At 44.0% G+C, this 10,814-nt stretch overlaps 1 protein-coding gene across 1 annotated transcript in view; it reads right to left on the bottom strand.

Annotated features, from left to right (window-relative positions):
* Positions 1-10,814, bottom strand: part of AHNAK2 (AHNAK nucleoprotein 2) — an 86,513-nt gene that overhangs the window by 25,990 nt on the left and 49,709 nt on the right. Inside the window, exons 2-3 of the mRNA XM_019519893.1 lie at positions 1,434-1,510; positions 737-832 (exon numbers count right to left, since the gene is read on the bottom strand). The gene's annotated coding sequence lies outside the window, so the exon portion shown is untranslated. The remainder of the gene's footprint in view (positions 1-736; positions 833-1,433; positions 1,511-10,814) is intronic.

Below are 10,814 nucleotides of genomic sequence, written 5' to 3'. Positions count from 1 at the left end.
AAGTGCTCAGTGCTGCTGCTTGCAGCCATGTGGTTCAGTGTGCGCTTAGAGCAGGGGTGGGCGAAGTGCAGCCTGCGGGCTGGATGGGGCCCGCCAGGCCATTCTATCTGGCCCACAAGGCCCCTAAAAAATTTAGAAAATGTCACGCGGCCCTTGATAGCTTGCTGAAACTTAGTAAGTGGCCCTCCACCCAAAATAATTGCCCGCCCCTGACTTAGAGCCATTTGAAATTCTCCAAGCACATTGAGCTTCCTGGTGTCACCCTTCAAATCGGGCCCCTTACAACCTGCGTTCCAACCTGCAAGAACCTGCCGCTTGTTACAACCTTTATAATATGTAAACTCAAACTTGACAGACTTTTTTTTTTAAAGTTTATATCTTCCAGAAAATTATGACTGTCATGAACTTCTCTATCCTAGCTCCAATTAGGAACAAAACAGGGGGAAACAAACTTTTAATGCTTAATGGATACAGCCGAATAGCAAAATAAGTATGTTGCTTACTGTAAAGTTATATGTTGCTTATCATACCTCTTTCTTCACACACAAATTTCAGAACTAACCTAAAGCTCTCTTGTTCATCAATAAAATGAGAGACACTAGTTGGTAAATTCTATATACAGTAAGTTCAAATCCCAGTCTAAGAGAGTGGGGTTTTTGCTAGTGACTCTAAACTGATGAAACTTCCACCAGCAATGGACCAAGGGTAACAGGTAGCCCTGGGGCGCATGTCTTGCCTTTTTGTTAAAATATTCTTCTTCTATGGAATATTCGTAAACTGGAGAGGATCCTTGTGGCCTTGGTCGTATGTCTTCTATTGTCACTTCATTGACCTGCAAGAAAGAAATGGAAGGGATGAGGGACAAGGGCTCTTCACTGTTAAGTAACAGTTATCCAAATTTCTTGGCAGGTATCATCAGATACAGAATGGCCATTCGTTCCTTCCTCTGTAAGCAAAAAAATGGGATGAAAGCAACAAAAGAGAGCATTGAAGACAGAGGTAATACTTTTACAACTTCTTTAATTTTGGAATACAGGAAACTTTTGATTTAATGCTTTAGAACGTCAATCAAAATAGGGAGGAATTAGTAAGTACAAGAGGATATGATGACTTGCTTTACACCTTTTTTAAGTGCTAATTTTTGTCCCTCTAATGACCTCAAGTATGGAGAAAAGCCGTATAAATTGTGCTTTAAATAAAAAATCATAAAGAAGAAGACGCTAGACCTCAGAATTCCACTTTTACTGCCAAATTACACTATACCAAGTTCTGTCCTTTAGGATTCTGTATTTCTGAAGATCAGAAGGTAGATCTGGATCTCAGAACATCTCCCAAAACAGAAATACTAATAGCAGCATCTTTGTTAAAAAAAAAAAAATCAATAAATTAAACAATTACTTATGCTTTCAGGACCTAATGGTAACATAACTCACAGAATCATCTTCTTCTGCATCAGCATCAGCGTCAGCATCCGCATCAGACTCTGCTGGTCTCAGCTGTCTGCCAGAAGCTGGAAACAACACAAAAGCCATCAACACCTGTGCAGCTAACAGTGTGTCAGGACAGTGAGTTTTACTAAGAGCCAGATTTACAGAGCAATACAGTTATGGAAAGTGTTCAGACTCTGATTTCCAGTCGTTTAAATCCAACCTTTATGTCAAGGTTTCTCAAATAGCACCATGCTGGTCTCCCTCAAGATACAAAAATTATTCAAGTGTCCACAGATACAAATATTGTGGTAAAAATGAAGGCAAGAAAACCTGATCCTGAAAAAGTATATTAGGAACTGGCACAAACAGTCTGAATTACAGCAAGGGTTGAGCCTGATGATGAGACAGGGACTGAGCATCAGGATCTCAGTGCTCTGGTCCAAGTTATTCAGTTGACTGATCCTGTGGTCTATGCGCAGAGCCGACCCAAGGAGGGTGCGGGGCAAACGAGCCTGTGCGGGGCCCCTTTAACACTGTGTGGGACCATGGGACCCCTGCAAAGGCAGGGTACGGCACTGCTGTAGCAATAAAATTTGGCGCCCAGGACCAAGCAGATCCCGTGTGCCCCAGACACAAAGCCAGAGGCGTGCGGTGGGGGGCGGTGAGCAGCTGGATGCTTCTTCCGTGGTGCAGGGCTGAGGCACCAGCTCCAGGCGGGCCCCACGGCTGCTTCGCCTGGCTCCACGGAGCCCCCTAAGTGCAGGGCCCAGGGCGGTCACCCTGATTCGCCCTACCCAAGGGTTGCTCTGTCTACATGTTCCTGTTTTTCTACACCTGTAATTGTATAGCCTGAAATGCTGTGTTTTTGCATACAGAGAATACCCCTGAGTATGACGTGCACTGTCTTTTTGAAAGGGACCACACAGAAGAATGTTCTTCTAAGTAACTGAATAGCAGCAGGTAGAGAAACTAGCCTGCTGCCAGCCCTATCCACCGGATGGGGCTCATAGACCAACCTGCCTGCCAGCCCAGTTCAGCCCAGCAGGTTTAAGGTTGGGCACTGGGTTTGAGGTTGTGCAGGGGAACCAATTCAGCATGCTGGGTCTGAGGCTGCATGCCAGGTTCAGCTGTAGATCTGAATACACGCGCCAGCTTTATCCAGCACATGGGGCGATATTATTCAGCAGCAGGGTTCCCCAAGGATCCAAAGATTTGGCAGCGGGGCATTGGTAGAGGAGCTATCATAATTGCTACGGCTCCTTGTGCCACTCTGAGAGCCACAGCAATTAATGCTGCCACTGCTCCCCTGCCACCAAATAATAATGCACAAGGCAGTCTCCCCTGACTGGTTGGGTGCGTGTGTGGGTGGGGGGAAATGCATGTGCTTTATGAAAGAAAATACAGTAATAATTCTTGAGATGTATTCACAGCCCTGGTTAGCAAGGTGTTAACCCTGAAGCGTAATGATTCATTTAAATATGAACATGAACTATTTAATGTAGGTTCTTTCAGCACAAGGAACTAATGTAAATTACTGATCTATAATGGCTTAGTACCGCGCCTGGGAGATGTGGGTTACTGGGGTAGGAAAACTGCTCAGCTCCTCAAGTCACATCTGTTTTTGTATGTTCATATTTTCCCCACTGCTAAAAGATTAAACTACTGCTTGGGTAGTAAAGCTCAGAGGTGCTGCTGCAGTTTTTTGAGCATTACAAGCCCCTTTTCACCTAAACTGCTACTACCAAAAAAAATCTGCAGTGTACTCAAAATTTAAAATAAGTTAAAGTAATAAATGTAAGTTATTTATCATCATATCATCCCCAGTTTGGGGATGCAGTCAGGAAGGCCAACCACACCTTGTCATGCATCCACAGATGCATCTCAAGCAAGTCCAGGGAGGTGAACCTCCCCCTCTATGCGGCACTGGTCAGGCCGCAGCTGGAGTACTGCGTCCAGTTCTGGGTGCCGCACTTCAGGAGGGATGTGGACAACATGGAGAGGGTCCAGAGGAGGCCACTTGCATGATCAGGGGGCAGCAGGGCAGGCCCTACGAGGAGAGGCTACGGGACCTGAACCTGTTCAGCCTCCACAAGAGAAGGCTGAGGGGGGATCTAGTGGCCTGTTACAAACTAGTCAGAGGGGACCAGCAGGCACTGGGGGAGTCTCTGTTCCCCCGAGCACAGCCAGGAGTGACCAGGAATAACGGTTACAAGCTGGCAAAGGGTAAATTCAGATTAGACATCAGGAGGCGCTACTTCACTGTCAGGGCAGCTAGGATCTGGAACCAGCTTCCAAGAGAAGTGGTGCTGGCTCCTACCCTGGGGGTCTTTAAGAGGAGGTTAGATATACACCTTGCTGGGGTCGTTTGACCCCAGAACCCTTTCCTGCCATGGCAGGGGGTCAGACTTGATGATCTGCTCAGGTCCCTTCCGACCCTACTAACTATGAAACTATATTAATTATGAAAAATAGTTTGCCCAGCTAATATTATGCTGATTGCTTTATCTTTGGAATAATAATTCAATTAAAGCCACAGTGTTTGAATTGTATTTGACTCTGCCAAGGAATTCCCAAATTGCTGCCGAACTGAGTGGAGTGATACTGCAGAAACCAGGAGACTTTTTATTCATCTGCAAAAACAAAAACAGGCACAGCTTAGGGTATTATTGGGTATTCACTGGGGGAAAATACCCATATACAGACACTGCAGCTCAGCAGAATGACTTAAGACACAATCATTTGGATCCGTTAAGTTGCTTACTCCCCAAGATGTGAAATGCAGGACTTGAAGTCCTAGTCCTGCTAGGTTAATTATAGCACTAAGTGGAAGTTTCTGGGAATAATGTAGCTACTGGAAGGCAGAAAGGAAAGAATTATCAATAAAGGTTCTAGGGGCTGATTCATCTCTGGGCTCCTGGTTTGCATCCGTGTTACTGATCTGAATGAAGTTTCCCCTGCCTGAAACAGGAGCAAGGCATGAGTGACTCAGGGCTTCTATTTTCAAAACCAGAACGGCTCAATATACTGCAGATGACTGACTCAGCTCTTCAGGAGGCCTGCACTTTTTCTCCTGAATTGACACCAGTTACCAGAGGAGTTCTGGTTAAGATTCAGTGAAACTACAAGAAACATTTTCAACAAAATACATTAAACTCAGGAACCCAATAAGTATGGTATGTATCCAGCACCCGCAGTTCAAACACAAGCCATCTGACTTGGCTACTAAGATCTAAGGGAATTAAGCATCCAGTTCTTATGAACTTTTAGTTAAAGATGGCAGCCTATTCTTCATGTGCCCCTTTGAAAACCCCGGCTGCGCCTGCTGTTCCTGATGCTATTCCTGTCTATGTGTGTGGTGGGATTCTCAGGTTCTTCAGGGCAAGCATAGATAAATTGAACTGCTGTGAATAAAATAACAGTTGTTTTTCACCGTAAGTGAAAAGATTCCCATCAATGTACTGGAAATTAGTAGGCCTGTGAGAATAGGGAAATATTCGATTTGGGTTAGGCCGATTTGGATGCCAGAGATTTGATCTGGAGATCAGAATCGTTTTTCCAATTCGATTCGGCCAAATCGCTTTGGAAAAGATTCGGAGCTGATTTGGCGATTCGGCCATAGAGTATAATGAGGAATCAATAAAATATCTCTAACTGTGTTGTCTTTTGGCTGATTCAGATGAAACTTGCAGAGATGGTAGCTTCTGCTGAGGGCATAACACATGCCAAGTTTCAAGGTGATAGGTCCAGGGGTTTCTGGGAAACTGCACCCCAAAGTTCTGAAAGCAAAACTTATGTCACGTGTGTTAAGCTACAGTGGGGTGACAACTGCAGGGGTGGTAGCCCCTGCTGAGGCCACAAAGCCTGCCATGTTTCAAGGAGATAGGTGTAGGGGTTTGGGGGGAACTGCACCCTAAATTCTTGAAAGCAAAACTCATGTCACATGTATGTGTTAACTGTTAAGCCACAGTGGGGTCAAAACTGGAGGCATGCTAGCCCCTGGTGAGGCCACAAAGCCTGCCAAGTTTCCAGGATACAGGTGCAGGGGTTTGGGGGAAAGTGCACCTCAAGCTGCGGACAAGCAAAACTCGTGATGTGGGTGACACTGTACATGTTAAGGTGCAGCAGGGTGAAAGCTGCAGGCCTGCTAGCCCCTGCTGCAGCCACAAAGCCTGCCAGCTGTCGAGGAGATGGGGTCAGGGGTTTCCGGGTTCTGGGGCCCTGCACCTCTAGCTGCTGACAGGCAAAACTCATGACATGGGTGCTTGTGCAACTGTGTCTGACTTGGGGCATGGCGGGGGGTGGGGGGGAACTACTGCAGGCCTGACTGCTAGGCCCTGCTGCGGCCATGAAGCCTGCCAGCTGTTAAAGAGATAGGGGCTCTGGGGCCCTGCACCCCTAGCTGCTGACAGGCAAAACTCGTAATATCAGTGCTTGTGGAACTGACTGTCTCTGTCTTGGGGCAGTTGACTGTCTGTATTGGTTCTTTCCTCACCTTAGTCTGTGGGTTTGTAGGTGTTAATCCTTGCGCATTAACTAGTTATCTAGTAGCTAGCTACTGTGTATTGACTACTGAGCTGGTCCCTGAGTGAATCATGATTGAATGGTAACACAGTAGCTTAGCAGCCAGGCCTGCAGTAGTTCCCCATCCCATGCCCCAAAACAGACACAGTCCCACAAGTACCCGTGACATGAGTTTTGCCTGTCAGCAGCTAGAGGTGCAGAGCCCCACAACCCAGAAGCCCCTGCACCTATCTCCTTGATACCTGACAGACTTTGTGGCCTCCACAGGGGCTAGCAGGCCTGCAGTTTTCACCCGGCTGCGCCTTAACACACACAGTGTCATTCATGTCACAAATTTTGCTTGTCTGCAGCGTGAGGTGCAGTTTCCCCCAAACCCCTACACCTATCACCTTGAAACTTGGCACACATCATGCTCAAGGCTACCATCCCTGAAAGGTAGCAGAGGTTACCACCCCTGAAAGTTTCATCTGAATCAGCCAAAAGACAACAAAGTTATAGATATTTCATTGATTCCCCATTATACCCTATGGCCAAATCTCCTAATCTTTTCCAAATCTTTTCTGAATCAATTCAAAAGCTCTGAATAGATTCGGAAAGCCTAAAACTTCCAGCAATTCAATTTGGATTCATAGATTCGGCCTCCAAATCATCTGAATCATCTCCGAATCCGAATCATGATCCGAAGGTTTGCACAGCCCTCGCAGTTAGGTATTAGTTACTCTTCTTTTTTAAGGGATATTATAAATCTGACACTGCCCACTCTAAATGTGCCTAGAGGTTCTCCAAAAGATGTACAGAAATGCAGTCATGTTCAGTTTAAGAAGCAAATCTATCCACAACTGTAAAGGCCCCTACTCTCTAAGTTCTGAGTAGTACAGAAGAAGGTATTCCTGTGCACCATTTCTAAATGGCCACCTCCCTTTATGGCAGGACCATTTCTTCCTGAGAAATTAGGAACCCAAGCCCCTATCCTCAGGATTTATACAGAAGTGATTGGGGTGGTATTAAGGTGTAGCCATTTGTTCCAGCTATTTACCCTTGAAGGAGCTCTGTTTGTCGTGCCACTGAAGTAATGCGAGGCTGTCTGAACTTTCCAGCCTACGCACAGGCCAGTTGCTCTCTAGACTAGCCAGGCCTCTGTTCAACCTCCTTATGCAGCCATCTCAGACAAATATGCCTCTTGCTACCACTGAAACCTGGGCCTGAATTTGGCCTGAATTTTTCATATTTCACAAGATACTAAAAACAAACCCATAAAAATAAGAACCACGCCGATGAATTCCATTTTAAGCAAAGCTTTCGTTCACTCTACTCAAATAATTGAGCCAAGAAACTATGATTCATGTGCATGTCATTTTCATGCTCCAAACAGCCATAATGCCAACATTTCATACGTTTTAAAACTCTTTCATAAATCCTGGACAATGAAAGCTTTGTCCAAAATGTTTTCATAAACAAGCAGGAATTTACATCCGTAACCACATCTCAGAGCCACTGGATTGATTTTAGAACAAGGGAATTATTTGACAGTAAGCAGTAGGCGTTATACAGAATGGAACAATGGCATATCACATGATTCAAAACCATGTTAGTGTGTTAAAATAAAATTTTGCTGATCATGCCTCTCTGATGTGGCCAGCTCAATTTGCCTGGTTTGAGGGCCCAAGCAGTGCCAACATTACAACAAATGACAAGTGCTAAAAAGCTCCAGCTGAGACATTTTCATGAAAAATTAAAGTTTGATAGGGCAATCTAATCCTAGCTGCTGTGCTTGTTGATTGTATGCCCTCAGTCAATCCCAGCCTGAATTTTCCCTGTTGGGCCCCACATGCAACCATATTTGCATGTGAGCAATTTTGCTCATTTAGGTAGTTTCATTTATGTCTATGCACAGGTTTAAAGTGTTTACATTTTTATAGAATGAGCCTCTTAGACTGGCTTCTTATTGCCAAATTTGCTTGTTTATTTGTTTGTTTGTTTTATTTTTACTGTGAAACAACTAACATATAAGATTTACTTTATCTTTACTAGGATATTTATATGGCTATTTAATATGGACTAGGGTACATGGATTAAAAATATATTTTCCCCTAGTACAGACAAGGCCATAGCTGGAATCTTGCAAACAAGGCATAGGACTTGCATAGACCTGCTAATAGGTGTTAAAACTACAAGTGTTGTCTTCACTAGGATTGTTGACTTATGTTCATTGCCTCATTAGCTGCCACAAGGGGAGTACACACCTATTCTTCTCATGTAGATGCACCCATAAGTGTTTGCAGGACTAGTCAGAAATTAAAGCAGACTCTGCCTTCCCACATCTGGACAGGCTGTATCAGAGCTTGGGCACATAAGATTTTTGTGCAGGTGGTGATGCATTTTTTTGGCCATTATGCAAATCGTGCAATAATCATAAATGTAAATTGGCTCCACTAGAAATATTCCACCCAGAGAGAAATAGAGTATTTGTGTAGGCCTGGAGTTATAAATTGTACTAAGGACAGATCCTCAGCTGGACTGACTCAGAGCATAGAAATAACAGTGCAGGGTGCTGCATATGTGAGGGCCTGCAAAATTAGCATCTTGGAGGATTTTAAACTAGCACCTATAAGAATAAAGCCACTGCTGGCTGTACTGGATCCCACTGGAATATACCTTGTGTTTAGCTTCATGTCTTTAGTAACTCCAGATATATGCCTATTCAGTTGTACCCTTGTGTGACTGCTGGTGGCTAGTGAACAACTTCATGAGCCTACATATTTTTTTTAAATCTTAAACCCCCTTTTTTACAAAGCACAGTACTGCTGCAGGCTGCACAACATATTCCTCCACTGTAAGAAGCCATTTATACAAAGAGCACAGGAGAAAACAGTTAATTATTTCCAAGACATTTCCCTGCTCTTTTCAATACATGCATCATTAGTTATTTTTTCCTAGCCCATCCTTTCTCTCTTCAAGGCATCCTGACTATCCGGGCTCCTCCTCTCATCCTCCTTGCCCTTAGGAACACAGCTGCTCTGAGAGCTGCCATTTGTAACCAACAGCCACTTTCAATTCACTTTCTCTCAAAATGCTAAATTTTGACTACGCAAATTTGCAGTTGAGGTTCTTCACGAACACAATTCAGCATGTGCTCAAATCCCACTGACTCCAATTAAACTTAAGCATGTGCTAGAAGTTCAGCATGTGCTCCACCTTCCTGAATCAGGCTTTGGTTTGTGCAACAGCAGGACGGATGAAAAGTCTACCCATTGTGTGGCTGGAATAGCTGTGATGTATTTCCTGGTGATGGTGAGGGCACTTCAACCTTGTTCTTTTTGTCCTTTATACCTTCACTGTTCCTCTTCCCCCCCACAGTCTCTTTCCACTCCCTTCCTCCACTGTCTCCATCAACTTTTGCAATTTTATTTAGAGAGAGGTAGTTAGACATGTTAGTCTGAAGTTGGGCAGGGTAGAGGTCGGATCTGACGAAATGAGCTCTGGCTCCCAAAAGCTTATGCATCTCTGATTCGGTCTATAAAGTGTACCTCTACTTGGCCTTCTGTTATGATTGGATTATTAGAGTCTGTTTCTTTAATTGGTGTGTGTGTGTGTGTGTGTGTGTGTGTGTGTGTGTGTGTTGTAGGAGTGAGATCTCAGCAGACTGCATCTTTAAGGATTGGTCACTAACTGCGATACCCTATCAAAGAAATGCCCAGCCAATCATGACACAACATTGGAGGGTCAGTATTAACAGCTGGACTCTATGACTTTTGGGGTTTGTTCTGCTTCACATTCTCATAAAGGGAAATTTAAGCTTTTCATTTCATTAAAAGCCATCATAGATAAACCAGAACAAGGTTATGACTAGAGTGAAACAAACCAACGCCCTTATCTCTTTCCACTCACCATTTTCTGCCCAGAAGCATGAATCTGCAATATATAAATGACTCTCTGCACATTCGTTTATTTTATTGGCACATTGCAGAAGCTACTGTGATAAAGAGTTACCACTATAAGTGGAACCACTTTCTTTTTCCGAACTGTATCATTTCACTCAGCTACTCAGCATTTGCCAGCCCATGTGTTATGCAAATGGTATGTCCAGCATAAAAATAGTTATTCTACCCAGTGTCATCATCAGCCTAAAATATTCCAATATTCCCCTGGATTTCCCCTAGAGTTCTCTTTGTACAGCTCAAGTTACAAATGGAAGTGATGACCTAATGCTACATTAAAGTAAAAAGCCCAGCACTTCTGTAAGCTGCAAGATCTATAGCTACAAAAGAAAACCACAGTGGACCTCCCGTTCAAGAGTGCAGTCTTGATTTGACATGACGGATTAAAACATCTGACTTAATGGATGGTAAAAAGATGTTAGCTCAGATTCAAGGTGCCAGGGCTTTTTTTATCTTAACTGAACACAGGAACACAAACAATAACATCTGAGACTACAGAAGAAAAGCAAGGTGACTCAGTGCCGGCCCTTCATGTTTTCCTCTTCCCAGTGCGATACTTCCCTTAGAAGAGCAACCTAGAAAACTTCCTGATTATTACTGGTGTTATTCCTGTTCTTACTGGTTGTACTGATGCACAAGCACTGCGATGAGCCTGTGCAGGATCTTCCCCAATTTAAACCTTGATAGGTTAGACATTTTGATTGGCAAGTTTCTCCTCTTGGGGCAGCCAGGGATCTCAGCTATTAAGGAAACATTCTGCTAAAGTTACTGGCTAATGATAAAATGCATTTGAAAACAAAAAAATAAAATGGGTGTTTTGGGTGTTTTTCCTGAGACACTGCAGTGAACTGTAAGTCACATGCTTCCTGGTTTTAAAATAGTCCCTGTATACCTGGACCAGAATGCCCCTAGGCTAATGGAAATC

This window comes from Gavialis gangeticus, unplaced genomic scaffold (genome assembly GCF_001723915.1).
Source record: "Gavialis gangeticus isolate Ggan-Ray unplaced genomic scaffold, GavGan_comp1, whole genome shotgun sequence".
In the NCBI taxonomy this organism is placed as follows: domain Eukaryota; kingdom Metazoa; phylum Chordata; order Crocodylia; family Gavialidae; genus Gavialis; species Gavialis gangeticus.
The sequence above is the reverse complement of the archived record's forward strand: the minus strand, read 5'-3'. Positions and strand labels throughout refer to the sequence as shown.